Here is a 27,996-nt window from a genome sequence, read left to right as displayed (position 1 = left end):
GTCAGAGGTTGATAGTAATAGTATAATAAAACACCATAAAAGAAATTAGGCGACGAACGAAATCCAGTATATAAAATATTACGGATAGTGCGGCAATACAGACTAAAAATTTTCCTAAAGCTTGAAGGAAAAATATTCAACGCAGATAAGATAACTGAGGAACCATCACATGCCTTTTTGTGCTGAGTGTTTTAAATTTCTTACACTTCCAAAGGAAAAAAAAAAGAACGAGTAATAGCTCCATGTGAGATAAAGCTGCTTTATGAGAGGGCGGTTTCGATGTTGCTGCAGCACAGAAGTTTATAACGGCTTTTATTCCAAGAAATATCAAGTTACAATTTTTTATGTATGTAGTGAGGGGAGCACTTTCTTAATCGGCAGAACTGTAAAATATTTGCATAATATCAGAAAACACATGACGACGAAAGAGGAAAAAAAAAACAAAAAAAAAGTTAACCGAGATAAGATTTTATTTCAGCGCTCGGCATATCTAATCAGAAAAATTGTGTATACTCCCTTTCGCTGGCGTGGACAATTCCGAGCCAGGATAGCTGTTCCGGCAACCGAAGCAGCGGCACGAATGCAGCGCGGCGCCACGGTCTTCAGTTTATCACCGGCGCTCGCGTGCAAAGCAGGCGATTCGTGGGCGCTGGACGTGGAACGAACGGGCCGTCAGGCCGAAATGGTCGCGTGGAATACTGATGCCGCGTCTAATTTACTGAGCCCCCACTTACAAATGCAGCCTCGGTGCCGTCCAATTTCGGAAGCCGTTTTTAAGATTCCGCGTCGGGGAGGGACCAGCAAGCGTTTCTTGACCGCATGAAGTAAATCATGGTGAAGCTATGACTGACTCTTAATCCCCGAAAGCAGTGGCAACGAGAAGTGCGGATCACCATCGTCGTCGTCATCATCATCTCCTTCCAACGAGCCGGGTAGAAACTTTGGGAACGATATGCCTCCACTGACTTCTGTCGTGATATAGATTTTCTGTCTCCACTGCATCCCACGTTACTTCTCTGCTCTTGAGATCTTCATTAGACTGGTCTGATTAGGCTGCCCGTCTCTTCCTAGGCCTCCCAGTCGACCTTTTCCTGGTACCTCAATTTCCAAATACTGACATGGAATTCTGGTGCGATACATTCGCTTCACATGACCTAATTACTTCGATCTCCCAGCACTCGTTCTTTCCTCCCTGTTTAGGGCCACTGCAGGTCTCTCTTTACATATTCCTTCACGACCCCGACTCTCCCGGCTTTTTTCTATGAGGTGGCGTGAGCAACGTCACTTCACATGCTTGAATTTGTCTCGCTTCTGTCTTATTCATGACACAGGTCTACAGTTTATACTTCATGACTAACAGCGGATAGGTCGGTTTAGCTCTTAGGGGGACTCCCTTGTCCTGAATTAAGTTCCGCACTTGGTGGAAGAAACTGTACACTTTTGCTGCACTCTTTAAAACTTCTAGTTCGGCGTTTGATATGACACTACTTAAATAATTGAAACTTTTCACACATTCAACCTCCTCTCCTTCCACTACGATATTACAAGTTGTGCGTGTCCTACTCACCTTCATGGCCACTGTCTTGCTCTGGCTCACAGTCAACTTGAATTCTTCAAATTTCCTGTCCCACTAATCTAGTCTATCCTGAACCTCCATTTCTGTCTCTCCTAAAATGGCGATGTCATCAGGAAAAGCAGCAGCTCTGAGAACATCTTCTACCTCTCTGATTTCTTTCTTGACAATGTCTATAGTTTAATGAAGAATAACGGGTAAAGCCGAACACCTCTCTTTATCTTAAACATTTTTGACTTTTCAGCTCCTATTTGTGCGGATTTGACGGCGTAAACCGTAGCGTGCCTTACACGACTGTTGCTCCGGAATTCTGACGAATTCTTTGACAGAAATACGAAAACGATTTTTAAAAAAGTCTGAAGAATTTCATTTCTTTTCAATACGTGAGACAAACGGTAGCCGGCCGGTGTGGCCGAGCGGTTCTAGACGCTTCAGTCTGGAACCGCGGGACCGCTACGGTCGCAGGTTCGAATCCTGCCTCGGGCATGGATGTGTGTGATGTGCTCAGGTTGGTTAGGTTTAAGTAGTTCTAAGTTATAGGGGACTGATGACCTCAGACGTTAAGTCCCATAGTGCTCGGAGCCATTTGAACCATTGGAACAAACGGTACCTGCAGGGCTGTGTCTGTCACATCTAGATAAGTTTGCGATTCATCGACCTGCAAAAGAAAACTGTTGTAACCCTGATGACACCGCTGCGTGGCCGGCAACTGTGAAGGAGCTAGGGCGTGAGCTATGAGTAACGATGTTCTCGTTTGATAAGGTCTCCTAGTTGATGGAAATAACTATCTTGTTGCAGTATGGGCTTCGCTCTTCCTCGGTTATCATTACAGCCATCGTCCCTATAGAAGACCTTTTGTCAGTGTTCAAACCTAGTCCCAAAAGCAAATACGAAGAAGTTTGAGGGAATTGCTATATTTCTTCTTCTTCTTCTTCTTCTTCTTCTTGTTATTAATTTACGCCCTCTGTAGGATCATGTGTAGCCTCTTCATGACGTTTATTTGCTACTAAACAGTCTTGGTCCTTTTCCTTCTTCTCTCCCGCGCGTCTTGCGAGATCTTCTTCCTCTGTGCTCCAATGGTGACCCTCTATGCCTTCCCTTCAGTCTTCTCTGTCATTGATCCTTGAAATATATCCTTGAAATATTGAGAGTACTTCCTTCTCCAGTTTTCCGTCACTTACACCTTGATACCGAAGTCTGACCAGTCCTCCCTAGTAGAACAACCGACTTGGTTCCAGGTTTTTCTTCTATCCTGTGTCTCTTATCCCATAGTGTGCCACAATCGTAAAATAAATTATATTCCACAATTTTTTTCTAAAAACAGATTTATTCTTAAGTGTTGGAATTTGGTAATAATATAAGCCAACATTTCTTTAACATTGCAAAGCCATACAGTGTGTGCATATGAAATCGTATCAGAATAATGGATCACCTCAGACCGCGCCACACTCCTTAAGACCGGGTGTTAAATTTTAATTTCCCAACGGAATAGCAATTTCAGAAATATCCTTAGTATGGGATTATAAGGTGGGGAATTGCTGTAAAATCCTACTGAATGACTACTTTCACTCAGTCAACAAATGACAATGACAGTGAACCGAAGGAAACCACAAGTTACTTCAAATGAAATGCAAGTAATTACAATCATGTTTCAACATTTTAACAGGAATGATGAACCGTAAGACTCAGTGATGCGACTATTAGCAAAAATGATTGCAGTAAAGGTATGAAGCAATAGGGGAGGGGGGAAGGGGGGCGCTACCATATCCTAGCAGCACGTTGAATCACTAATACGAACGCTACACACTAGACGTTTCAGCTACTCCAGTTGTTGACTGAACAATAAATGATAACGATACTAACACTGGAACTGGGATTAATGGTACTGTGGCAACATTAAGCCCCATTGGCAAACATTCATGCCCACTTATCGCTCGTTCTGATGCATACTCCCACCAGTTTGCTATGACGGTAAGTCGGCCATGCGTGGTCGCATATGAAGAACCAGATTCTCGCTCGTCAGGATTTGGACAGTGTGAAGTCTGTGAGGTAACGGGCGAATTGTGGCTCCCTGGAAATATTTTAAGTTCAGAGTTGGCGGTCGGCGCTCGGGCTGCTCGGCAAGCCGTGGTTCGTTAGCAACCGCATGATGCCGCACAACGGCCGGACCACGTCGTCCAGCGACTGCGTGACTGGGAATTCCATGGTGACGCTGTGTCGCTGAAGGAGACATGCTGGCAGTGCCAAAGACGGCAGACTTTGTGAAACCTTAATGGCAGACATTTCAGAGTTCGTATAGAAATTAATGGCAGCCAGATGAATCACGATACCTCAAAAAGAAACATGTACATTACCATTATTTGCACGACGATTTTGATGGTGTAATTAGACTTTCAATATCTTTATTAGTTTAAAGTTTAGAATCTGATGATAAATAATACAAGTAACATCTAGTAACGAATTTCCAAAATCTAAATGGTTCATCTAATTTTGACTATCGACATGTCTGTAGAAAGCTGTTGGTGTAAACCTAAATTGGTATAAATTACAGGCATGTAACCTGAATAATACATGAATTATTGGAGGTCAAAGTGGCCGATTACTATCGATCGCGTCAGGCCATAAGTACTCCACAGTTACACGCAAAAATGGTAGCAGCATGCTTATAAATATATTTATTCATCTATGTCTTTGTTTATATCCGATATATTCTATTCATTAATAAATTGGTCGATTATTTACTGTGTTTTAGAAAGCACAGAGACATTAGGCTACTGGCTTATTTCTGTTCTATTCCATTGATATATGTTTATTTAATTTGTTTATGTATTTAATAAAGTGTGTTAGAGCGTGTTTTATGATCCAGCCGTAGGAATATTGATTCAATTTCAAGTTATTTAAATATAAATCAAATATTTAGAATGTGTTTAATTGTGTTTGTGAGTGTGCGTTGGCTTGGAGACAGGGCGGAAACGCTCTAGCTATTCACAGCAGTCGTTCCAAGAAGGACACGTGGAGAGACTGTATGGAACAGAGGGAGGAGCATCGGTTCGAGAGAGGATGGGGGAGTTGTGGACAGTACTGGACCGGACATAGAGAGTGCTGGACGCGAAGGAGTGATGGACAGTAGCGGGAAAGACTTGGAGAGTGGAGCAGTTTGCGCGTGGTTGCAGGAGATAGAAATATTTCGTAGTGCCGATTTGTGCACTTGTGAGACTTCCGTGGCTTCTGCAGTGAAGGCGTAGTATGTATTTAGAAGTGAATGTGTCACGAGCTTCGTTGTTGTTGATAGTTAATTACATGAAGTAGGAATCTATTGTTCCCCTGTTATTCAACTAATATTTTATTTAATTACTAGACTATCGACCCCAATGAGTGTTTTACAGTAATAAAGGGAATTCTTAAAAGTACTTCTGCTATCGTACCAGTCATTTAAAGTCGATGAAATAGTACTTACAGAATTTATTTAATTGCAATCTTTCATTTATAGCCGTCCGCAGTGGCTGAGCGGTTCTAGGCGCTTCAGTCTGGAACCGCGCGACCGCTACGGTTGCAAGTTCGAATCCTGCCTCGGGCATGGATGTGTGTGATGTCCTTAGGTTAGTTATGTTTAAGTAGTTCTAAGTTCTAGGGGACTGATGACCACAGATGTTAAGTCCCATAGTGCTCAGTGCCATTTGAACCATTCTTTTCATTCATAAATTTCTATAGAACATTCAAAATTCGCAATTGCCGAGTGGTAGGAACCTTCGACCATTCGACTCATGTGTATATTCATATTGTGTACTGTAGACTCAGCAGTATTTGGCTTGTAATGCGGCAACTACGTATCCGAGCCCCTAGACAACGAAACCAGCCAAAACTTTTAATATTTGAATTATGAATCTGAGGGTAAGTAGTTAAGTGCCACTCATTTCATTTTTATTTTGAAAGCCCACAAGTCCCATCCACCTTTTGAGCTCAGACTCTTCGACGTCTAAGACCAGTGACGTTTTATCTTCCGCGTCCAAACCAATAGTGTCCCGTATTGACGTGTTTTGGCTTCCGACACTTCGGTTTGCCTGTTTCGGCCGCATCCACTAATCAGGAAAAATACTACTGTTTCCCGCCAATAGCATCAAAACTGCCATGTTTAATTAATTATCACTACAGAACGACTCCAGACGCGGGCCAATCAGATCAAATCTTCCTGGTCAGTTAGCTCTATAAAGTCACGTCTGACGTCAATATGCGATGGGTGAATCATATCGTTGCCCATTCACTTCCGAATTTCCAGAAGGCTAACGAACGTGAAGGGAATTCCGCGAGGCTTCTACTCACACTGCGTAGGCCTAGTCATAACAACAGTTGTAATTTCTCACCATAAATTATTAGCTGGCAGTCAGCACTTTAGACTACCGCCTTCAGCCTCAGAGCCGAACCGTGCCGAATACCGCGAAACCCCCTCTTAGCTTGATTGACAGGGGAGTGCCGTAAGCCCGCTCAGGTGGTTGTTTCACACACTTCAGCCGAACAAAGCCCATGAATGTCGTGTCGTCTCCCTGGACGCTCTCAGAGTTCTGGGCGAACCGAGCGGCTCTCACGCATACTTAGAATGGAACGGCAAGCCTCGTCAGACAAATTCTGCCGTTTTATAAAATACTTTCCCCAGCATTAAATATCTTCCGCAGAATTCTAGCACGATGAAAATAAAGTGCCCTGCCTATCGTCAGTCGCGCAAGGGGCAGATGAATATAGCATTTAAATGGAAGGAGGAAAGCCAGACATTTTGTAACCTGTACTATTTTGTACAGGTTGTAACATGTACTATTTTTCTACGCGATCTCCATCATTTTATATCGTATTACTCCAGCGATGCGTAAGAGCGTGTAATCCCTGCTAGTCGTAGCGATGTTTTCACTGCATGAGTTTGCGTTTTCGTCTTCTTTAATGTCGGTCACACGTATAGAATCCCTAAGTGACCCAAACGGATGGAAGTCAGAGGTTTCCAGTTCCGGCTGCATGGTGGATGACGCAATTACGTCTAACCCAATTTTACGAAGCGATCCCGGGTTCTGAGAGTTGTGGTCGTGCACTGTCGTGCTGTACCAAGTTTTCCTTCAGATTCCGGTCAGACCGAACACGTCGGAAACGATTCTTGAGTTTGTTCAGAGCTGTCAAATATGCCTCTGTATTAATGACTGGCCCTTCTGAGTTTGCATTCAGATGTCATCAAATAAAGTAGACTGGACACTTTGTGTCATGTTTGACAAATTCAGTATCGTTTTACTTAAGAACAAGTTACAGATATTTTGAGCGTTTGAGAATTGCGTAAGGCTGAAAAGCGTGAGGCAGCATAAAATTAGTAAGTAAAATATTCAAGACTAATATCAGTGTTTGAGTGCATTAAAAATGGCTGCAACATCTCACAAAACAGTTATGCATGTGGCTGATATAACCATTAAACCCCGATTCTTGTAGGAATCTAATTTCCCTGTATAAAACAGCCTCAGTCTTTGACTACTTTACTAATGAGTTGATGTATAAAATATGTGGCGCTAAGGCCGTAACCGAGAAAAAGTTTAGCCAAAGTCCGATACTGTCTTTAAAGTTAGTTGGAAGTAGCTAAGAACTTTCGCTGTTAAACAATGGATGAGCACAGACTGAGTAATTTGGCTTCGTTTCAGGAGAACCTAGTTCCTCACACAGCTAAATGCTTATGAAGCCATATCTCCTGAACTACTTGTCGTACAACGATATTATTTTTGAAGTATATTCAGTGGTACTGTATGTGTGAATACTTTCTTCGACTTATGTTGCGAATAGAGTTACTAATGAAGAAGTAATAAATTAAATCTTCATACATGATACAGCAGCTTTACTGAATGAACAGCAAAAATAACTATGGGATGAAGTTTTTTCCTTTCAACATTTTGTGGCGTGGTATTAGCGGAGAAAGGGTTCGTGATGCTTTGAAATCATGTGTAAAGTTTGTTAAAGTCACTAAGTGCTCTAACTCTCCACTTGTGGATGAATACAGTCTGGATATTCGTGCAGTGCGTTATGCCTCTTTTTCACCACCACCCCTTTGAGAGATAGGAAGACCTTACCACCGCAGCGCTTTTTTTCAGAGAGCAAGTGATATGAATATCAAATTTGATTGATATCGATACAGTAGTTTAGAAGAAGAGTTTGAACATACGTACATTTTATAGGATAAGAAATTTTATAAGATAAAAGATATGTGCACATACTTCTAGAAGAGATATTCTACATCTATCAACATCTACATGGATACTCTGCAAATCACATTTAAGTGCTTGGCAGAGGGTTCATTGAACCACCTTCACAATTGTCTTTTATTCCAATCTCGTATAGCACGCGGAAAGAATGAACACCTAGATCTTTCCGTACGAGCTCTGATTTGCCTTATTTTATCGTGGTGATCGTTCCGCCCTATGTAGGTCGGTGCCAATAAAGTATTTTCGCATTCGGAGGAGCAAGTTGGTGATTGGAATTTCGTGTGAAGATTCCTTCGCAACGAAAAACACCTTTCTTTTAATGATTTCCAGCCCAAATCCTGTATCATTTCTGTGACACTCTCTCACATACTTCGCGATAATGCAAAACGTGCTGCCTTTATTTGAACTTTTTCGATATACTCTGTCAGTACTACCTGGTAAGGATCCCACACCACGCAGCAGTATTCTAAAAGAGGACGGACAAGCGTAGTGTAGGCAGTCTCCTTAGTAGGTCTGTTACATTTTCTAAGTGTCCTGGCAATAAAACGCAGCCCTTGGTTAGCCTTCCCCACAACATTTTCTGTGTGTTCTTCTCAATTTAAGTTGTTCGTAATTGTAATACCTAGGTATTTAGTTGAATTTACGGCTTTTAGATTAGACTGATTTATCGTGAAACCGAAGTTTAACGAGTTCCTTTTAGTACTCATGTGGATGACCTCACACTTTTCGTTATTTAGGGTCAACTGCCACTTTTCGCACTATTCAGATATTTTTTCTAAATCGTTTTGCAGTTTGTTTTGATCTTCTGATGACTTTATTAGTCGATATTACATAACGGAGGACTATAAGAAAGAGAAAAAGAGGCAGAGTGAAGGGCGTGCTATGAAAATTAACTTACGGAGAGTTATATGATGAATTACCACGGAAAATTTCCAGCGACTATTTTTGTATGTCTATTTCATTTATTAGGTTGGTGCATAAGTTCGTAGCGTTTTTGTTTTGCATGTTGGTGTATCGGATTGTCGATTGTCAATTTTTATTTATAGTTCACTGTTGCTATTTGGGTTTACATATTGTAATTTTTTCATTGTGAGATACAGAACTGTGGACTCTAGAAAACGGAGTGCCAAGTGGCGAAGTCGGGATGTTTCTACCATATTCTTCTCGCATTTTTGCTCAGTAGAGCGGTGACAGCAGCAGCAGTGACAGCGCGAAATATTTGCGGCATAAATGGGAATAATGCGATTGGAATGTGCACAGCAAGAAAATGGTTTTCTCGTTTTAAGATGGATCGTTTTGACATTAGTGATTCTCCGAGTTCAGGAAGACCCTTGGGATTTGATGAAAATCGTTTGAACGCATCAATCCACAGCCATCCGGCCATATGTACTTGCTCGTCACAGTTGCCTCGTGAACAACACCTATCATTATTACCCAGTACCGTTAATGGTTACGAGACATGGTGTCTTAATGCTAAGAAAAGAAAGGAATGGTTAAGTCAAAACAAAGCATCCCCGTACAAAGACCTGCGCACATCCACAAAAGATAACATTATGCGTCTGATGGAACAATGAAGGTGTGGTGCACTAAGAATTGCTTCCTCGAGGTAAACCATCGATACTGGCATTTACTGTCAACGACTGAGGCGCCTTGCAGATGCAAGACTCCGTCAAATGATGTTACTTCACGATAATGACGTCCTCCAACATTGTGTTAAACTCACAAAAAAAGATCTGTACAGGAGCTGTGTTGGGAAATCATTCCACACGCACCTTGTTCACCTGATGTGGCGCCCTTTCACACTCTATCGAACAACCTTCAAGGAACTTTCTTTCCGGATGAAAATGCGCTCCGAATATGACTCGATGAATTCTTTCCCTCAAAACCAAGTGGTTTCTACAGTCACGGAATCGAAAAGTTACCCCATCGTTGGCAAACTGTTGTAAGTAGTGAAGGAGAATATATTATTAATGACCAAAGTCTCTGTTATACGTATCTGTTGTGTTTTTAAGACTTAAGGAAAAACGATACGAGCTTATGCATTGATGCAATACAAAGCCTGGTGAATTCTCCTCCTTCGTAGCTCCCGCACCTAAACAAAGAACTCATAAACCGTCGTCGAAACGTCCCTATTTGTTGCAGTCAAACGCGTCCGTAGAACTCTATCCCTAAAGCTGAAAGTTCTGCTCCCCTTTGCATGTCCAGAGAGAGAGTGAGGCGGCCAGTCAAAGACGAGAGCTGCGCAATAAAATTTTACGGTCGCGGACTGAGGGTTTAGGAGGCGTCCGAAGGACTCGCGACTCTGCCAGTTCACGGCAGTCCAGCCACCCACACCGACCGCCATTACTCGGGAAGCTCGGAGGGGCCGTGCACATTGCCGGTTCTGAAAGGTCGGTCATTCCGACTGAAAACGCACCTCCAACCAAAACAGTTTCCAATTGCAGCTTTTAAGGAAAGCCAGATAAAAAAAAACGTACTAAAATATCGCTTTAGGGCACTGGTCATCAAAGTGCGGCCCTCACACCGCATTCAGCCGGGATCAAGCATTCGTGCGACCGGCGGCTCTCAGCCGTATTTTATAAAAGTCTGCATCTAGCAACTAACAGCCGAATCCGAAAACATGAGCTACCGTTAAGAACTTCTTGTGTGTGTGTGTGTGTGTGTGTGTGTGTGTGTTTGTGTGTGTGTCTTCAAATGTGTGTGAAATTTTATCGGACTTAACTTCTAAGGTCATCAGTCCCTAAGCTTACACACTACTTAACCTAAATTATCCTAAGGACAAACACACACACCCATGCCCGAGTGAGGACTCGAACCTCCGCCGAGACCAGCCCCACAGTCCATGACTGTAGCGCCTCAAACCGCTCGGCTAATCCCACGCGGCAAGAACTTCTTAAGAGTGTAGTTTTCACGCTCATTAAGAAACCAAAGTACGCACACAGACAGTATAATTTCAAAATGTGCTAAATTTTAATCGAGGTTGGTTCATTCAGCTATGAGCTGATTGAAGTTGGGTATGAGAGAGTTAATGTCTTGTTTGTCTTTCAGTACAGAAAACTCACGGGCATGGGCAAACGTACCAAGCAGCTGTTCCGATAGAATTTTTAACATGGAAGTGACATGGATTCGTAGATGCGCCATTCTCAATTGTTCATTTTTTGTGTAAGAAGCGTTATCAGAAGGGTGATAAACAGCATTATACGGATCTTGTGTCATATTGGAGCACATTTTGAAATTTTGGCCAGGTTTTCAGGATCCTGGTCCACTGCGTGTCGGCACAATTAGCACACAGCGGTATGTGGACACTTCGCAAAAACTGAAGCGGCCCACCAATTCCATACATCTGGGAATATTATTAGACGGCGTCTAAAGATGCAGGATAATGTCCGTCCACATAATGCCAATGTCGTTTCGACTGCACTGCAGAAGTTTCGTTAGGAAACAAGTTATCCATTCTCCATACAGCAGATTTATAGCAAGGAATATGAAATTGAATTAAGGCTGCCGTATAGCTGCATAGGCTTCTGCGGCTTCGGTAAATCGATACACAAGTTTTATGAGTATAGTACCGCGTCATAATGTAAAAACCTATAATGAAGAAACCAACGTTTCGGCCACGGCCACAGTGTCCACCTTATCCGTCATAGTGCAATGCCGTTACTGTTATTAATCAGTTAATCGCACGTTCACACAGACAGAACAACAACACTTCGTCAGTGTCACAACTTCGGAGTCGCTGTTGGTGGCAGCAAGACCGTGGCTCATAGAAGGTAAGAAGCGTGATCAGTAGTCGCGAACGCACGTTTCGCCGCTTGGCGTCGCTAGATCCGATTTCAGCGCTACTCCCATGACGTCGAATTTCACTTTCGCATTCTTACCTATGTTTTACGTGTTATTAAGTCACGATTCTCATATAGGTGGTGTGAATATACTTAAACTAGAAGATTTAAACCCAGGCTTAATACTGATAGTTGATTTTTTTTATTGTTTGGGCATGGGAACAGGAGAAAACGGCAGCGGATAAATTGCACGAGTTCGCAATCAGTAATTAATTTTTGGATTATCAGTATATAAAAATAGCAAGAAAAGGAAAAAAAAAACGAATCATTGAATGATGTAGCGCAACAATAATATTTATTCTTTGCACGTCACTTAATATTTCTATAGCTGACCAACTAGATAACGCTCGTGAAGTCTACTACAAAATGTAACGGATTAACAACTCACTTTTAGTAATGCTGCGAATTAACTAGACTTAAACCTCTCCCAATGTTGTGTTTTCATCTATTACTTTCCAGCTTTTCAGGCAAGATTTACATTTTCTTGACTAATAGCCAACCAAGAATGCATCAGTACCTGTATCTCTGCCGCGGGGGATAGTCGCGTAGTCTAGGACGCCTTGTCACGGTTCGCGAGGCGCCCCCCCTCGGACATGTGTGTGTGTGTGTGTGTGTGTGTGTGTGTGTGTGTGTGTGTGTGTGTGTGTGTGTGTGTGTGTTTTGTCCTTAGCGTAAGTTAGACTAAGTAGTGTGTAAGCCTAGGGACCGATGACCTCAGCAATTTCACTAATTTCCAGTTTCCTATATCTCAAAAGACACAACGAGAGTACACTTAAAATAAATGCTGCTTTTACAAAGATGACCGAATGGAGTTGTGCCTACAGTTGAAAAGAAGACAATTCTCATAGGTCCGTCGTTAGAGCAACACGAATAAAAATTGCAACACTTTAAAATAAAAAATTAGAAACATTTTCTACATATTTTCATGTACATCGTATTTCGCAATCTAATGGTGTGTGAGTACTTTTTGTAGCACTAACTGAGCCCTTCATACATTCTCTACTCACGAATTGCGCGTGGGAGGAATGATTTCGGTAACCCTCTTATTTGCTCTAATTTCTCGAATTTTCAGGGTCATTACGAGAGATGTATGTGGGGGGAAGTAATATGTTGCCCGAATCTTCCCGAAAAGTCTGCTCTCTCGAAATTTCGGAAGAAAATCTCTTCGTTACGCACAATGCCTCTCTCGTAACGTCTACCAGTGGAGTTTGTTAAGTATCTCTGTACCACTCTCGTGCCGATTAAACGACTCCGTGACGAAAGGTCAGATAAACAATACTCAGGAGTCGGTAAACAAGCGCCTTATAAGCCACCTCCTGCGTGGATGAGTTACATTTCCTTAAGATCCTTCCCGTGGATCTGAGTCCCGCATCTGCTTTTCCCACTATTCGTTTTATGCGGTCATGCCACTTAAGGTCCTCTGGATAGTTACTAATAAATATTTTACTTCAGATACTGTGTCCGACGGTTTTTCATCAATATTGTGGCTACACAGTACCGCATTTCTTTTCCTAATCGCAGTATGTTACATTTATTTACGATCAGGGTCAACTGCTAGAGCCTGACCCATTCATCAATTATCTGGAGGTCATTCTGCAAACCGTAATAATCTTCTGGCGTTGCTACTTTGTTATAGACAACCGCATCATCTGCGAACAGCTTTAGATTGCATCTGAAGCTATGTAATAGATCATTAATAAATATATTGTAAACAGTAACTGTCCTATCACACTTTCTTGGGGTAATCCGGCAATTACCTTTACATCTGTCGATTTTGTTCCGTTAAGAGCGACGTGCTGAGTTCTCTCTGGAAGAAGTCTTCAAATGAGTCGCAAATCTTTTCTGATAATCGATAAGCTCGTACTTTTTTCATTAAACGGCAGTGCGGAACGGTGTCAAATGAATTCCTGAAGTCAAGGAAAACAGAATCAACCTGAACGTCATTGTTTACGGTGCTCATAGAGGAACACAGAGAGCTGAGTTACGCATGATCTCTGTGTAACGATCCATGTAGATTTTCACCGAGGAGATTTTTCTTCTCCCAGAACGTCATAATTCTTGAGCATAAAACAGTTTCCTTAACTCTACAACAAATTGACGTCAACCATAAAGGCCTATAATTGTGTGCATTTGTCCTACGGCCCTTCTTAAAAACAAGAATGACCTGCGCTTTCTTCCAGTCACTAGGAGCCCTTCGTTTCTCAAGTGATTCAAGGTAAATTACTGCTAGAAGAGGAGCCAGTTCGTTCGCAAGATCTTTGTGCAGTCTTATGGGTCTCTCATCTGGTCCTGACACCTCTCCAGTACTAAGCGATTGTAGTTGTTTTTCTATCCCGCGATCAATTATCTCAAAATCTGCCATTTCGACGTTAAAAAAATGGCTGTGAGCACTGAGCGACTTAACTTCTGAGGTCATCAGTCCCCTAGAACTTAGAACTACTTAAACCTAACTAAACTAATGACATCACACATCCATGCCCGAGGCAGGATTCGAACCTGCGACCGCAGCGGGCGCACGGCTCCAGACTGTTGCGCCTAGAACCGCACGGCCATTCCGGCCGGCTTTCGACGTTCCTACGACGACTGTAAAGAGGGACAGTGTTACGGTCTTCCGCAGTGAAATAATTTCGGAAGACTGAATTCAGTATTTCGGCCTTCCGTCTGTTGTCTTCCGTTTCGGTGCCATTACGATCAGTGAGTGGCAGACTAGACGATTTTGACTCACTTACTGATTTTACATCCGAGTAAAACCTCTTAGGGTTTTTACTCTGACCGGTTAAAAAAGTTTTACTTTCAAAGACATTGAACGCTTCTCTCATTGTTCCCCTTGCTCTTATTTTCGATTCGTTTAACTTATGTTCATCAGCTAAGATTTTACTTCTCTTGAATCTGATATGAAGCTCTCTTTGTTTACGTAAAAGTTTTCTAACATACACTATGTGATCAAAAGTATCCGGACATCTGGCACCCTCCATCGTTGTTGTTGTTGTGGTCTTCAGTCCTGAGACTGGTTTGATGCAGCTCTCCATGCTACTCTATCCTGTGCAAGCTTTTTCATCTCCCAGTACCTACTGCAACCTACATCCTTCTGAATCTGCTTAGTGTATTCATCTCTTGGTCTCCCTCTACGATTTTTACCCTCCACGCTGCCCTCCAATACTAAATTTGTGATCCCTTGATGCCTCAGAACATGTCCTACCAACCGATCCCTTCTTCTGGTCAAGTTGTGCCACAAACTTCTCTTCTCCCCAATCCTATTCAATACTTCCTCATTAGTTATGTGATCTACCCATCTAATCTTCAGCATTCTTCTGTAGCACCACATTTCGAAAGCTTCTATTCTCTTCTTGTCCAAACTATTTATTGTCCATGTTTCACTTCCATACATGGCTACACTCCATACGAATACTTTCAGAAATGACTTCCTGACACTTAAATCAATACTGGATGTTAACAAATTTCTCTTCTTCAGAAACGCTTTCCTTGCCATTGCCAGCCTACGTTTTATATCCTCTCTACTTCGACCATCATCAGTTATTTTGCTCCCCAAATAGCAAAACTCCTTTACAACTTTAAGTGCCTCATTTCCTAATCTAATTCCCTCAGCATCACCCGACTTAATTAGACTACATTCCATTATCCTTGTTTTGCTTTTGTTGATGTTCATCTTATATCCTCCTAAAGGTATCAAATAGATTATATAATGGTAAGACAGAGATTTAGGAACCAGGTTTTAAATTGTAAGACATTTCCAGGGGCAGATGTGGACTCTGACCACAATCTATTGGTCATGACCTGTAGATTAAAACTGAAGAAACTGCAAAAAGTTGGGAATTTAAGGAGATGGGACCTGGATAAACTAAAAGAACCAGAGGTTGTACAGAGATTCAGGGAGAGCATAAGAGAGCAATTGACAGGAATGGGGGAAATAAATACAGTAGAAGAAGAATGGGTAGCTTTGAGGGATGAAGCAGTGAAGGCAGCAGAGGATCAAGTAGGTAAAAAGACGAGGGCTAGTAGAAATCCTTGGGTAACAGAAGAAATATTGAATTTAATTGATCAAAGGAGAAAATATAAAAATTCAGTAAGTGAAACAGGCAAAAAGGAATACAAACGTCTCAAAAATGAGATCGACAGGAAGTGCAAAATGGCTAAGCAAGGATGGCTAGAGGACAAATGTAAGGATGCAGAGGCCTATCTCACTAGGGGTAAGATAGATATCGCCTACAGGAAAATTAAAGAGACCTTTGGAGATAAGAGAACGACTTGTATGAGTATCAAGAGCTCAGATGGAAACCCAGTTCTAAGCAAAGAAGGGAAAGCAGAAAGGTGGAAGGAGTATATAGAGGGTCTATACAAGGGGGATGTACTTGAGGACAATATTATGGAAATGGAAGAGGATGTAGATGAAGATGAAATGGGAGATACGATACTGCGTGAAGAGTTTGACAGAGCACTGAAAGACCTGAGCCGAAAGAAGGCCCCCGGAGTAGACAATATTCCATTGGAACTACTGACGGCCGTGGGAGAGCCAGTCCTTACAAAACTCTACCATCTGGTGAGCAAGATGTATGAAACAGGCGAAATACCCTCAGACTTCAAGAAGAATATAGTAATTCCAATCCCAAAGAAAGCAGGTGTTGACAGATGTGAAAATTACCGAACTATCAGCTTAATAAGTCACAGCTGCAAAATACTAACACGAATTCTTTACAGACGAATGGAAAAACTAGTAGAAGCCAACCTCGGGGAAGATCAGTTGGGATTCCGTAGAAACACTGGAACACGTGAGGCAATACTGACCTTACGACTTATCTTAGAAGAAAGATTAAGGAAAGGCAAACCTACGTTTCTAGCATTTGTAGACTTAGAGAAAGCTTTTGACAATTTTGACCGGAATACTCTCTTTCAAATTCTGAAGGTGGCAGGGGTAAAATACAGGGAGCGAAAGGCTATTTACAATTTGTACAGAAACCAGATGGCAGTTATAAGAGTCGAGGGGCATGAAAGGGAAGCAGTGGTTGGGAAGGGAGTAAGACAGGGTTGTAGCCTCTCCCCGATGTTGCTCAATCTGTATATTGAGCAACAGTAAAGGAAACAAAAGAAAAATTCGGAGTGGGTATTAAAATTCATGGAGAAGAAATAAAAACTTTGAGGTTCGCCGATGACATTGTAATTCTGTCAGAGACAGCAAAGGACTTGGAAGAGCAGTTGAATGGAATGGACCCTCCATCGGCAATGCTGAAATTCAATATAGTGCTGGCCCACCCTTAGCCTTGATGACAGCTTCCACTCTCGCTGGCAAACGTTCAATCAGGTGCTGGAAGGTTTCTTGGGTAATGGCAGCCCATTATTCACGGAGTGCTGCACTGAGGAGAGGTTTCGATGTCGGTCGGTGAGGCCTGGCGCGAAGTCGGCGTTCTAAAACATCTCAAAGGTTTTCTATAAGATTCATGTCAGGACCCTGAGCGGGTCAGTCCACTACAGGGATGTTATTGCCGTGTAACCACTCCGTCACAGGTCGCCCATTATGAACAGGCATTCAATCGTGTTGAAAGGTGTAATCGCCATCCCCGAATTGCTCTTCAAGAGTGGGAAAAAATAAGCTGCTTGAAACATCAGTGTAGGCCTGTGCTGTGATAGTGCCACGGAAGACAACTAGGGGTGCAAGCCCCCTCCATGAAAAACACGACCACGCCATAACACCACCGCCTCCGAATTTTACTGTTGCCACCACACACGCTGGCAGATGACATTCTCCGGGCATTCGCCACACCCACACCATGCCATCGGATCGCCACACTGTGTACCGTGATTAGTCACTCCACACAACGCTTTTCCACCGTTCAGTCGTCCAATGTTTACGCTCTTTACTCCAAGCGAGGGGTCGTATGGCATTTATCGGCGTGATGTGCGGCTTATGAGCAGACGCTCAACCATGAAATCCAAGTGTTCTCACCTCCCGCCCAACTTTCATAGCACTTGCAGTGGATCCTGATGCAGTTTGGAATTCCTGTGTGAGGATATGGACAGATGTCTGTCTGTTACACATTACGTCCCTCTTCAACTGCCGGCGGTCTCTGTCAGTCAACAGACGAGGTCGGCCTGTACACTTTCGTGCCGTACGTGTCCCTTGACGTTTCCACTTCACTATCACATCGGAAACAGTGGACCTAGGAATGTTTAGTAGTGTGGAAATCTCGCGTACAGACGTGTGACACAAGTAACACCCAATCACCTGACCACGTTCGAGGTCTGCGAGTTTCGCCGAGCGTTCCATTCTGCTCTCTCACGATGTCTAATGACTACTGAGGTCGCTGACATGCTGTACCTGGCAGTAGGCGGCAGCACAAAGCACTTAATATGAAAAACGTATGTTTCTGGGAGTGTCCGGATACTTTTGATCACATAGTAAAAAACTATTAAACCGTAGTGGGTCTTTCCCATCCCTTAAGACCATACTCGGAACATAGTTGTCTAGAGCATATTGCATGATTCCTTGGAATTCTTCCCACTTGATTTCCATATCTTCGTCCTTGTCACCGAATATTTGATGCTAACTGCTTAGACACTCTGAAATGTGTATACTGTCACTCTTGTTAAGCAAAAGTATCTTCCTACCTTTCTTAACATTCTTTGTCAGGCTCACCGGTTCTCATTGATGCTATCACAGCCTTATGGTCAGTAATACTTTCCTCTACGGTAGCTAATTCGATAAGTTCAGACGTGTTTGTTGCCAGGAGGTCTAAGATGGTACCCTCACGAGTTGGTTCCCTCACTATCTGCTGAAAGTAATTTTCAGACAAATTGTCCAGAAGAATTTCACACGAATCCCTGTCTCAGGCAACAGTTTTGATAGCATGACACTGCCAGTTTATACATGGCAAGATGAAGTCACCCCCTATTACAATCGAATGATCAGGAAAATAATTAACGATGTTCTGAAAGTTCTGTCTGAAGCGCCGGCCGGCGTGGCCGAACGATTCTAGGCGCTACAGTCTGGAACCGCGCGACCGCTACGGTCGGAGGTTCGAATCCTGCCTCGGTGATGGAAGTGTGTGATGTCCTTAGGTTAGTTAGGTTTCAGTAGTTCTAAGTTTTAGGGGACTGGTGACCTCAGAAGTTAAGTTCCATAGTGCTCAGACCCATTTGAACCATTTTTTCTGTCTGAAGCGCTGTACCATTATACCTCCTGAAGCGCTTGGGTGCTTGAAAAAGCGTCTTATCTCTTTGCGACTTCTATAACCTGACTTGCATTCAAGCACAAAACAGGAAGGCATCGTCACTTCATTGTAGGAGACTGTACACCCAAGTATTAATTTCAATCCAAACATTCGCTTGTAATTTCGGTTTAATTTATAATCAGGCACCGCTAATAATTTGTACCGCTGCAGGATTGCTTATATATAACTCAAAATATCCGAAAATCAGCAACAAAGCGCACGATATATCGTTTAAAAAAATAGCACCGCGCAGTTTGAGATTACCACATTTTACCTATTCAGCGCATGTTATTGGAGACAAGAGGTTACACATTCTACGTCTATACGATATGACAACATGGAACACAAAAATCGACACAGAGGGTCCTGAATGGTGTCGACTTCTAACGATCAGTACCAAGGCGTTGGCGGCCAACTTATTGTGTCCTTACTGTAGCCTGTGTGCTGAGGACTCATAAGATACTAATTTGTGTAGTTTACAAATTAATAACAAGATCAGCACATATGGAGCTCAAGGTGCCGTCCCACGATGCCAGTATTGGCTCTTGAGCAAAAGAGTTTGACGACCACTGGTTTAGAGTTTTTAGTCCACTAAAGTAGAATAGAATTTTCTGTTTAGAATTGTTCTCTTATTTTGTATTTAGCATAATTCCAAACATTTCCAATTTAAATTCTAAAAATATACTGAGACAGTCTTGTAATGACATGCTCGCTGAAAAAAATCAGTCATTAAAAATTTTTAGTAATTCCACCATTCATTAGCCCCCAACTCGTAGGGTTCCTGGTACACGGCGCACAATGAGTCAGAAGCCGAAAAGCCGCCATAAATAAGAAAAGGATCACAGTTAAGTATCGTTTAATATATTTACTAGAGTAATATGGGAACTACCGAATCCTGATCTTAGAAGTGGCCACCCGTTTCTTCTCTAGGTTGGATGTCAGTTCCAAAGCGTCATTCATATGTGAGCCGCGTGCCAAACTAGCCGGCTGGAAAATTCTATGCAGTTCGGATGAAATATTTTTGTTCACCTAAATCGGACTAATTTTTTCTAAATGGAGTCTATTACGAACACTTATCTTTTAATCATTAACTAACAACTGTTTTTTGTTATTTTCTTCTTATCGGAATGCAAGCAAACAATTGTAAAACGCAAGTCAAAAAGAGAGATAAGTTTTAGATTCCACGCCATTCCGCTTTCTTTTTCATTCCGTCCTTCAGTACATACTATTATCTTCGCGAGTTAGCCTTAAGATCCAATTACTAACCGCAAACCCGGGTTTGAGACATTTTTTTAACCAAAACTTGCAAAACGCCGTCATTTACATTGAGAAAATAGAATTGAAAATTTCACTAAAATGCGAATAAAGTAAATTATATGAAATATGTCAACTGCAGTCCATAGACTGTTGATCCACGGACAGGGCATAATTGCTTGAACCATTTTATCAATAGGTCAGTTGCCGGACGATACGCAGGACTCAACAAACAAATCAATAAGGCAGCATTACTTTAGTTTTGCCACAAAGTCTTCTTGGATGAAAAATATGGAGGATTTTTCCGGGGAATTCTGGCGACGACCGATTGCTATTTTTTCTGTGCGGAAATCATCTACAAGGAAAGTGTAAACATAGTCGTTGGAAACTGTTCCTCTCTTGCTACCTGCTGCAGAGGATTACGCAGAATCAGATGCTGAGGAAGAATATGAAGAAGGAAATGAAAATCAAGAAGAAGAAGCACAAGAAGAAGCAGATGGTTCAAATGGTTCAAATGGCTGTGAGCACTTTGGGACTTAACATCTGAGGTCATCAGACCCCTAGACTTAGAACTACTTAAACCTAACTAACCTAAGGACATCTATGCCCGAGGCAGCATTCGAACCTGCGACCGTAGGAGCAGCGCGGTTCTGGACTGAAGCGCCTAGAACCGCTCGGTCACAGCGGCCGGCAGGAAGAAGTTGAAAAAGACTTTTAAAACTTTCCATTTCTGCAACTAATATATATTTCCTGTAATTGAGGTGGTTTTGTAATAAAGATCACTGTTAGAATTGTGTTCATCGCAAAGATTTTTTGTCCACTTCATTAATTTTTTCTAGATCCTTTTCGCCATATTGGATGCAACATTTTGATTGTTTCGTGTTTGATTCAAACCTCGTTATCTGAAGGATCATAACCCCCTTTACAGACGTTTTTGGTCCTACTGGCACAGATTTTGAGATTTTGGCCATGTTTCAGAATTCCAACACACAGTGCGTCGAAATAAATAACACATAGCGGTAGACGGACTCTTTGACAGAACTGAAGCGCCACATCAACTCCAAACATCCAGGAATGTTGAAGGACGGGGTCATTCTGTATCAGGATAATGCCCGCCCATATGTTCAAATGGTTCAAATGGCTCTGAGCACTATGGGACTTAACATCTATGGTCATCAGTCCCCTAGAACTTAGAACTACTTAAGCTTAACTAACCTAAGGACAGCACACAACACCCAGTCATCACGAGGCCCTGCCCACATGTCGCCAAGGTTATTTTGACAACACTGCGAAAGTTTCACTCTGAAGAGAGACATTCGTGGCTATCGATTTGCGTCGGACGAAGAGGTGCTCGCCGGATACAATAGTGTTTCTTAGGCAACAGCATTCTTCCATCTGAGCACTGACCGTCATGTCTCGTAGTGAGATGATGTATCAACAGTTATGGCGATTAATTTTGATATAATAAACACTTTACTTATTTTTTCCATCTCTCAAGTTTTCTTGTTTTGTAAATAAAACTGCCTATTCCTTCTGCTAGTTACTTTATTTATCCCAAACACTTTTGGACTTCTCCTGTTCTAAGGCATAATCAGTGGGATCTACAACGATACGGTTTTGTTAGTTATAGATTATCAAACCGTTCACTTCGCGATTTTTTGTAAAAAAAGTAATTACTTACGATTTGCTGATCTGCGATTCCTCATATCTGGTCTGGAGGTCGCACTACCACTTTTATTACTGCCATATAATCACGTCTTTGTGTTCTCGCCTTCCACACACTGTTCACCATGTTTCTCACTCTTTTTTGTGGTAGACTCTTGTTCTTTTGTCACTCGATACAGCTATTTTGTCCCACACTGCTTTTCACAGAGTAAATATTGCGACTGCATTACGTGTTTCACCTTCTTTGGTATGTTTATCCATTTGTTGCCAACCTAACGAAGTACATTTTCTGTACTAACTTCTATTTATGATGTTTATACCGTGTGTGTATGAGAGAGAGAGAGAGAGAGGGGGCTAGAGCCGACGTTTTTTTAAATTTAATTTAATTGTTTTTTTTGGGGGGGGGGGGGGACGGATGTACTAGCTGTTAGCGAGTGGTTGAAAACTTTGTTTGACTTTTCGTTTCAATATTCTGTGGAGGCGTCCATGGATGAGTGAGTGTAATGGTGTTGGGTTCTATTATTATTACATTGACCAGTATTATTATATTAATTCTTTTCGCGAACGTTATTCTATTATTTTATCTTAGCTTTCTGTTCAGCACTTTGCTTACGTAAAACTTTTTCACGTGGCACTCCTATCTTATGCTTTTACTAGAAACGTTAATCACATCAAAGGTTAATTCATAACTCTTACATCTTTCGTTGAATTTACTCTCATGTGCAACCAATTCCGACACCTGAGGCTCTGCTTCAAGATCTCGTCTACCGCTCTCGCCTGTATGTTCCATACAATTGGGGTTGAGCCTAGAGTGAATTCTGGAGTGAATTTCTTTATCTATGCGATATTTTAAATCGTTCACCTATTAACCAAATGTGAGGTGACATTGTGGTTACCGAAGATATGGTAATCTCACAAAATGTCATGACTGGAACGTACCTCAGGCTGTATTTTGCTGATTCTTAATTGAAAGTGTTCTTTGCAGCGATGAGACACGAGTAACGGACTGTTAACAGAGAAAAAACTGAGTTGCCTACTTTGAAAACGTATGTCTTTTCTTCAGGAGTATTAAAATTATTCAATTTGAAATTTAAAAAAAAATGTGTAACAGTCCCTACCATTTACTTTGTTTATTGAGCACGTACGTAACACACATCCTAAGAACGGCTAAACGGAGCCATGCTCATAATAACTGTTAAATTTAGTTTCTGTTTCACATTGAAAACTGTCATTGTTGTATCGCATTTCCAAATTCAACGATCAGATGTAAAAGTTCACAGTAGCCTCAATAATTTTTCAAATAATAATCCACATTAGAAGATACTGACTAAGAGTGGCAATAGTGATTTGTCCACTGTGTAATTATGCGCACCCTACACGAATGAAACGATGAATCACTCACTACGGAAAGCCTCACCTCCTACCTTCCAGATTTAAGGGTTGGAAGATAGGAGAACAGGCTTTGGTGGATGTAAAACTGTGAGAATGGGACATGTCGTACTTGGGTAGTTCAGCTGGTAGAGCACTTGTCCCAGAAAGGCAAAAGTCGCAGTTTCGAGTAGTCGTCCGGCTCATAGTTTTAATCTGTCAGGAAGATTCACATCAGCACACACGCTGCTGCAGATTGAAAATTCGTTCTGGCGTATTTATTTCACTGTTACGCTGGAAAAATCGGTCATTTAAAGAGCTAAAAACAGTGTGCCGCCGGCCGGGGTGGCCGAGCGGTTCTAGGCGCTACAGTCTGGAACCGCGTGACCGCTACGGTCGCAGGTTCGAATCCTGCCTCGGGCATGGATGTGTGTGTCGTCCTTAGGTTAGTTAGGTTTAAGTAGTTCTAAGTTCTAGGGGACTGATGACCTCATAAGTTAAGTCCCACACTGCTCAGAGCCACGGTGTGACATGTAATTCGGCTTAAGTTTTATCAGATCTGTTTAACGAAATTTCTTCCGACGAGTTCGGGTGTTACCATTTGTTTGACCTATCACTGTGGTCCGGGATTTGGTTCTGACTGCTTGTATTCCTATGTGCAAATGTTGGCTTAAAGAAAAGCTTTCAGGCAGCGCCACGCCGAATTAACCACGATCTCCCACCAACGGTCACATTTTTCTTTTGATCATTTGCGTATTCCACTTACAGAAGTTGTGTCGTTTGTATTGACATATATATTGTCATCAGCCGTACGGCACAATTTGTTGTCAGTGTATGCCGTGTGAGAGTCGTGCACTGGCCATTTGTAGTTGCGTTGTACTGCATAGGGGTTATAAATGCTTCTGACTGGTTAAATCTTTCCTCAGAGTTTTTGGTACTGACTGTTAACAGACTCCTTAGCAAACTCTCTTTTTAAGACGGAATTATGTTGCTGTTGGTCTGATTGTATACTAGATGTTGTTCTCTCAGGGTTTCTGAAATTTAAATTGTGCGGTTTTTACAAAGTTATCACTTAGAAGTTGATGACTAGCGTGCTGTGTAAGTTTTCAGCCCAGAGCATGGAATATGTTTTTAATTAAACATTATTATGAAATTTGAAGGAAGGTTAGCGTTGGCCGTAATATTGATGGTTTATTGACAGCAGAATCGAGTTATTGTGATCATTTCTTAGCTTTGGTTACTGATAATAACTTCACACCAGTGCCTATGAGTTTAATTTGTACACCACAGCACTGAAGATGATAACTATGTGGTTGAAAATCGATTTTGCTGTCAGTAAACAATATTACGGCCAAATCTGACCTTCCTTCTAATTTCACGTGTGCACACAGCAGTCTATGGAGTCGCCAATCAATAAAAATTAATGTATTTTCAATGCGCTGGTAAAATTAACACCTTCGAAGGATACTACGTGTAGGTAATGTAATTTCCCTGTCTTGGACCGATTCTAATGTGGTTTGCTTCTCAGACGAGCAAAAGTATCCCTTGCGTGTTTCATTTACGTTGGGGGTGTAGAAGCACCATCATCATATATATTATTTCTCAAGTCAACATCCCCGTTTTGGCAATGCATTCCAATCGTACAGGGATGAATGAGGCGTCGTCAGAAAAGATTTTCCACCAGATTCTGACATTTCATACCGATGCGCTAATACGTAATATTCATGGAAAACCTTAACATGAAAGAGAGTTTTATCTATCATAGACAACAGAGCCGAGCGTCATACCTATATTTCACGAAGCTAACTTATTAATCACGAATAAGAGACTCCCTTTTCATATAAATCTTTCCACAAATCCCAGTTTATTTACTGAGTGACGTGGAGCAGTGGTCAGCACACTGGACTCGCATTCGGGAGGACGACGATTAAATCCCGCTTCCGGCCATCCTGATTTAGGTTTTCCGTGATTTCCCTAAATCGCTCCAGGCAAATGCCGGGATGGTTCCTTTGAAAGGGCACGGCCGACTTCCTTCCCTAATCCGATGAGACAGATGACCTCGCTGTCTGGTCTCCTCCCCCACCACAACCCATGCCTAGCCCCTGTTTAATTGTTTTAAAGTACTTATTAACTGAATAATTTCTAAACAGCATAGTCATACATAATATTTGTGATCACTGCAATTAGTCCATTATCTCTGCCCGCCGTACAACTTCACTTTTGTAAACGATTATACTTCCCGAACCGACACACATATTCGCCACTGTCGCCTTGAACTGGGCTTTACCCATTACTGATACGGCCTAATACGCTTGTCGAGTTACAGTTTTAGGTTATGTAGTCCTGCTGACAGTTCCCGGTCTCTGCCCACCGTACAAGACGGGTCGATCAGTCCGAAGCCAAAACACATTTTTGGACACATGGAACGGTATAAACAAGGGTGTATCATAAATTCATTATTTCACGTTGTTCGGTTTATTTTTAAAAGACGTTTTCTCTTCGTTCCCACAACTACCCTTATCCCAGCGACTTCACTTATTCTAAATTCTGTCAATATTTTAAATTCGGTTTCTAGTGGCTAGCGTTGCTGCCTTTTTGATCATGGGATCCCGGATTCGATTCCTGGATCGAGGATTTTCTCCTCTTGGAGAGTGGCTGTTTATGTTGACCGCATCATTTCATAATCATTCGTGAATTCGGCGAGACTGGACTGTGTGAAGATTGGGAAATTGTACGGGCGCTGATAACCACGTATTTAGCGCCCCACAAACTACACTCCTGGAAACTGAAATAAGAACACCGTGAATTCATTGTCCCAGGAAGGGGAAACTTTATTGACACATTCCTGGGGTCAGATACATCACATGATCACACTGACAGAACCACAGGCACATAGACACAGGCAACAGAGCATGCACAATGTCGGCACTAGTACAGTGTATATCCACCTTTCGCAGCAATGCAGGCTGCTGTTCTCCCATGGAGACGATCGTAGAGATGCTGGATGTAGTCCTGTGGAACGGCTTGCCATGCCATTTCCACCTGGCGCCTCGGTTGGACCAGCGTTCGTGCTGGACGTGCAGACCGCTTGAGACGACGCTTCATCCAGTCCCAAACATGCTCAATGGGGGACAGATCCGGAGATCTTGCTGGCCGGGGTAGTTGACTTACACCTTCTAGAGCACGTTGGGTGGCACGGGATACATGCGGACGTGCATTGTCCTGTTGGAACAGCAAGTTCCCTTGCCGGTCTAGGAATGGTAGAACGATGGGTTCGATGACGGTTTGGATGTACCGTGCACTATTCAGTGTCCCCTCGACGATCACCAGTGGTGTACGGCCAGTGTAGGAGATCGCTCCCCACACCATGATGCCGGGTGTTGGCCCTGTGTGCCTCGGTCGTATGCAGTCCTGATTGTGGCGCTCACCTGCACGGCGCCAAACACGCATACGACCATCATTGGCACCAAGGCAGAAGCGACTCTCATCGCTGAAGACGACACGTCTCCATTCGTCCCTCTATTCACGCCTGTCGCGACACCACTGGAGGCGGGCTGCACGATGTTGGGGCGTGAGCGGAAGACGGCCTAACGGTGTGCGGGACCGTAGCCCAGCTTCATGGAGACGGTTGCGAATGGTCCTCGCCGATACCCCAGGAGCAACAGTGTCCCTAATTTGCTGGGAAGTGGCGGTGCAGTCCCCTACGGCACTGCGTAGGATCCTACGGTCTTGGCGTGCATCCGTGCGTCGCTGCGGTCCGGTCCCAGGTCGACGGGCACGTGCACCTTCCGCCGACCACTGGCGACAACATCGATGTACTGTGGAGACCTCACGCCCCACGTGTTGAGCAATTCGGCGGTACGTCCACCCGGCCTCCCGCATGCCCACTATACGACCTCGCTCAAAGTCCGTCAACTGCACATACGGTTCACGTCCACGCTGTCGCGGCATGCTACCAGTGTTAAAGACTGCGATGGAGCTCCGTATGCCACGGCAAACTGGCTGACACTGACGGCGGCGGTGCACAAATGCTGCGCAGCTAGCGCCATTCGACGGCCATCATCGCGGTTCCTGGTGTGTCCGCTGAGCCGTGCGTGTGATCATTGCTTGTACAGCCCTCTCGCAGTGTCCGGAGCAAGTATGGTGGGTCTGACACACCGGTGTCTATGTGTTCTTTTTTCCATTTCCAGGAGTGTATATATCATCATCATTTTAAACTATAGAAGTGCGAGAGTTTCGCACGAGTTCCCCAGTATGTACCTAATGGCCTGTGAGCTAGAGATGACCATTTAAAACTAAAGAGAAAGTCAGCTCATAACTGCATTAAAACTTTTGAGCCTATTTGTGAAATTTAAGTTTTCTGTGGCATGATACTCTCAGATGCTGGTTTCAGAATTTGTATTATTAAGATAATAAATGTTAATAAGTCATTCTTCACGTTAAGAATCCACTTTATTGCCCAACTATCTACTAGTAAAACAGCAGTATTCTCTGACAGATACTGTTAATATCCACCAGAAATCACTTGCTTCCGGTCTTTCAATACAGCCTTCTATCCAGCTACTCCCTTGAGCCTCCTAGCCGAGAGTTTCCTCGGAATGTGCGCATTTTAGCACCCCTCGGGCAGTACCGTGAAGAAATCCAGACAGCCGCCCACACCGACAGCGGCCCCTGCGATCGCCATTGGACGGGCGGCTCGCAGGGGCCGTGCAGACTTCGGGGGCGGTGGAGGCGGAGACGTGAAATTCGTTTAGAGCGCGCATCAATCGCTGCAGGGTCGAGGAATGCGGCCGCACTGGCTGGCCGGCGAGCCTCCGAAATGTCAGGGGTGGCTCCGGCTGGCGCCCAGGGCG

The sequence above is a fragment of the Schistocerca serialis genome, chromosome 4, assembly GCF_023864345.2.
Source record: "Schistocerca serialis cubense isolate TAMUIC-IGC-003099 chromosome 4, iqSchSeri2.2, whole genome shotgun sequence".
Classification (NCBI taxonomy): Eukaryota; Metazoa; Arthropoda; class Insecta; order Orthoptera; family Acrididae; genus Schistocerca; species Schistocerca serialis.
The sequence above is the reverse complement of the archived record's forward strand: the minus strand, read 5'-3'. Positions refer to the sequence as shown.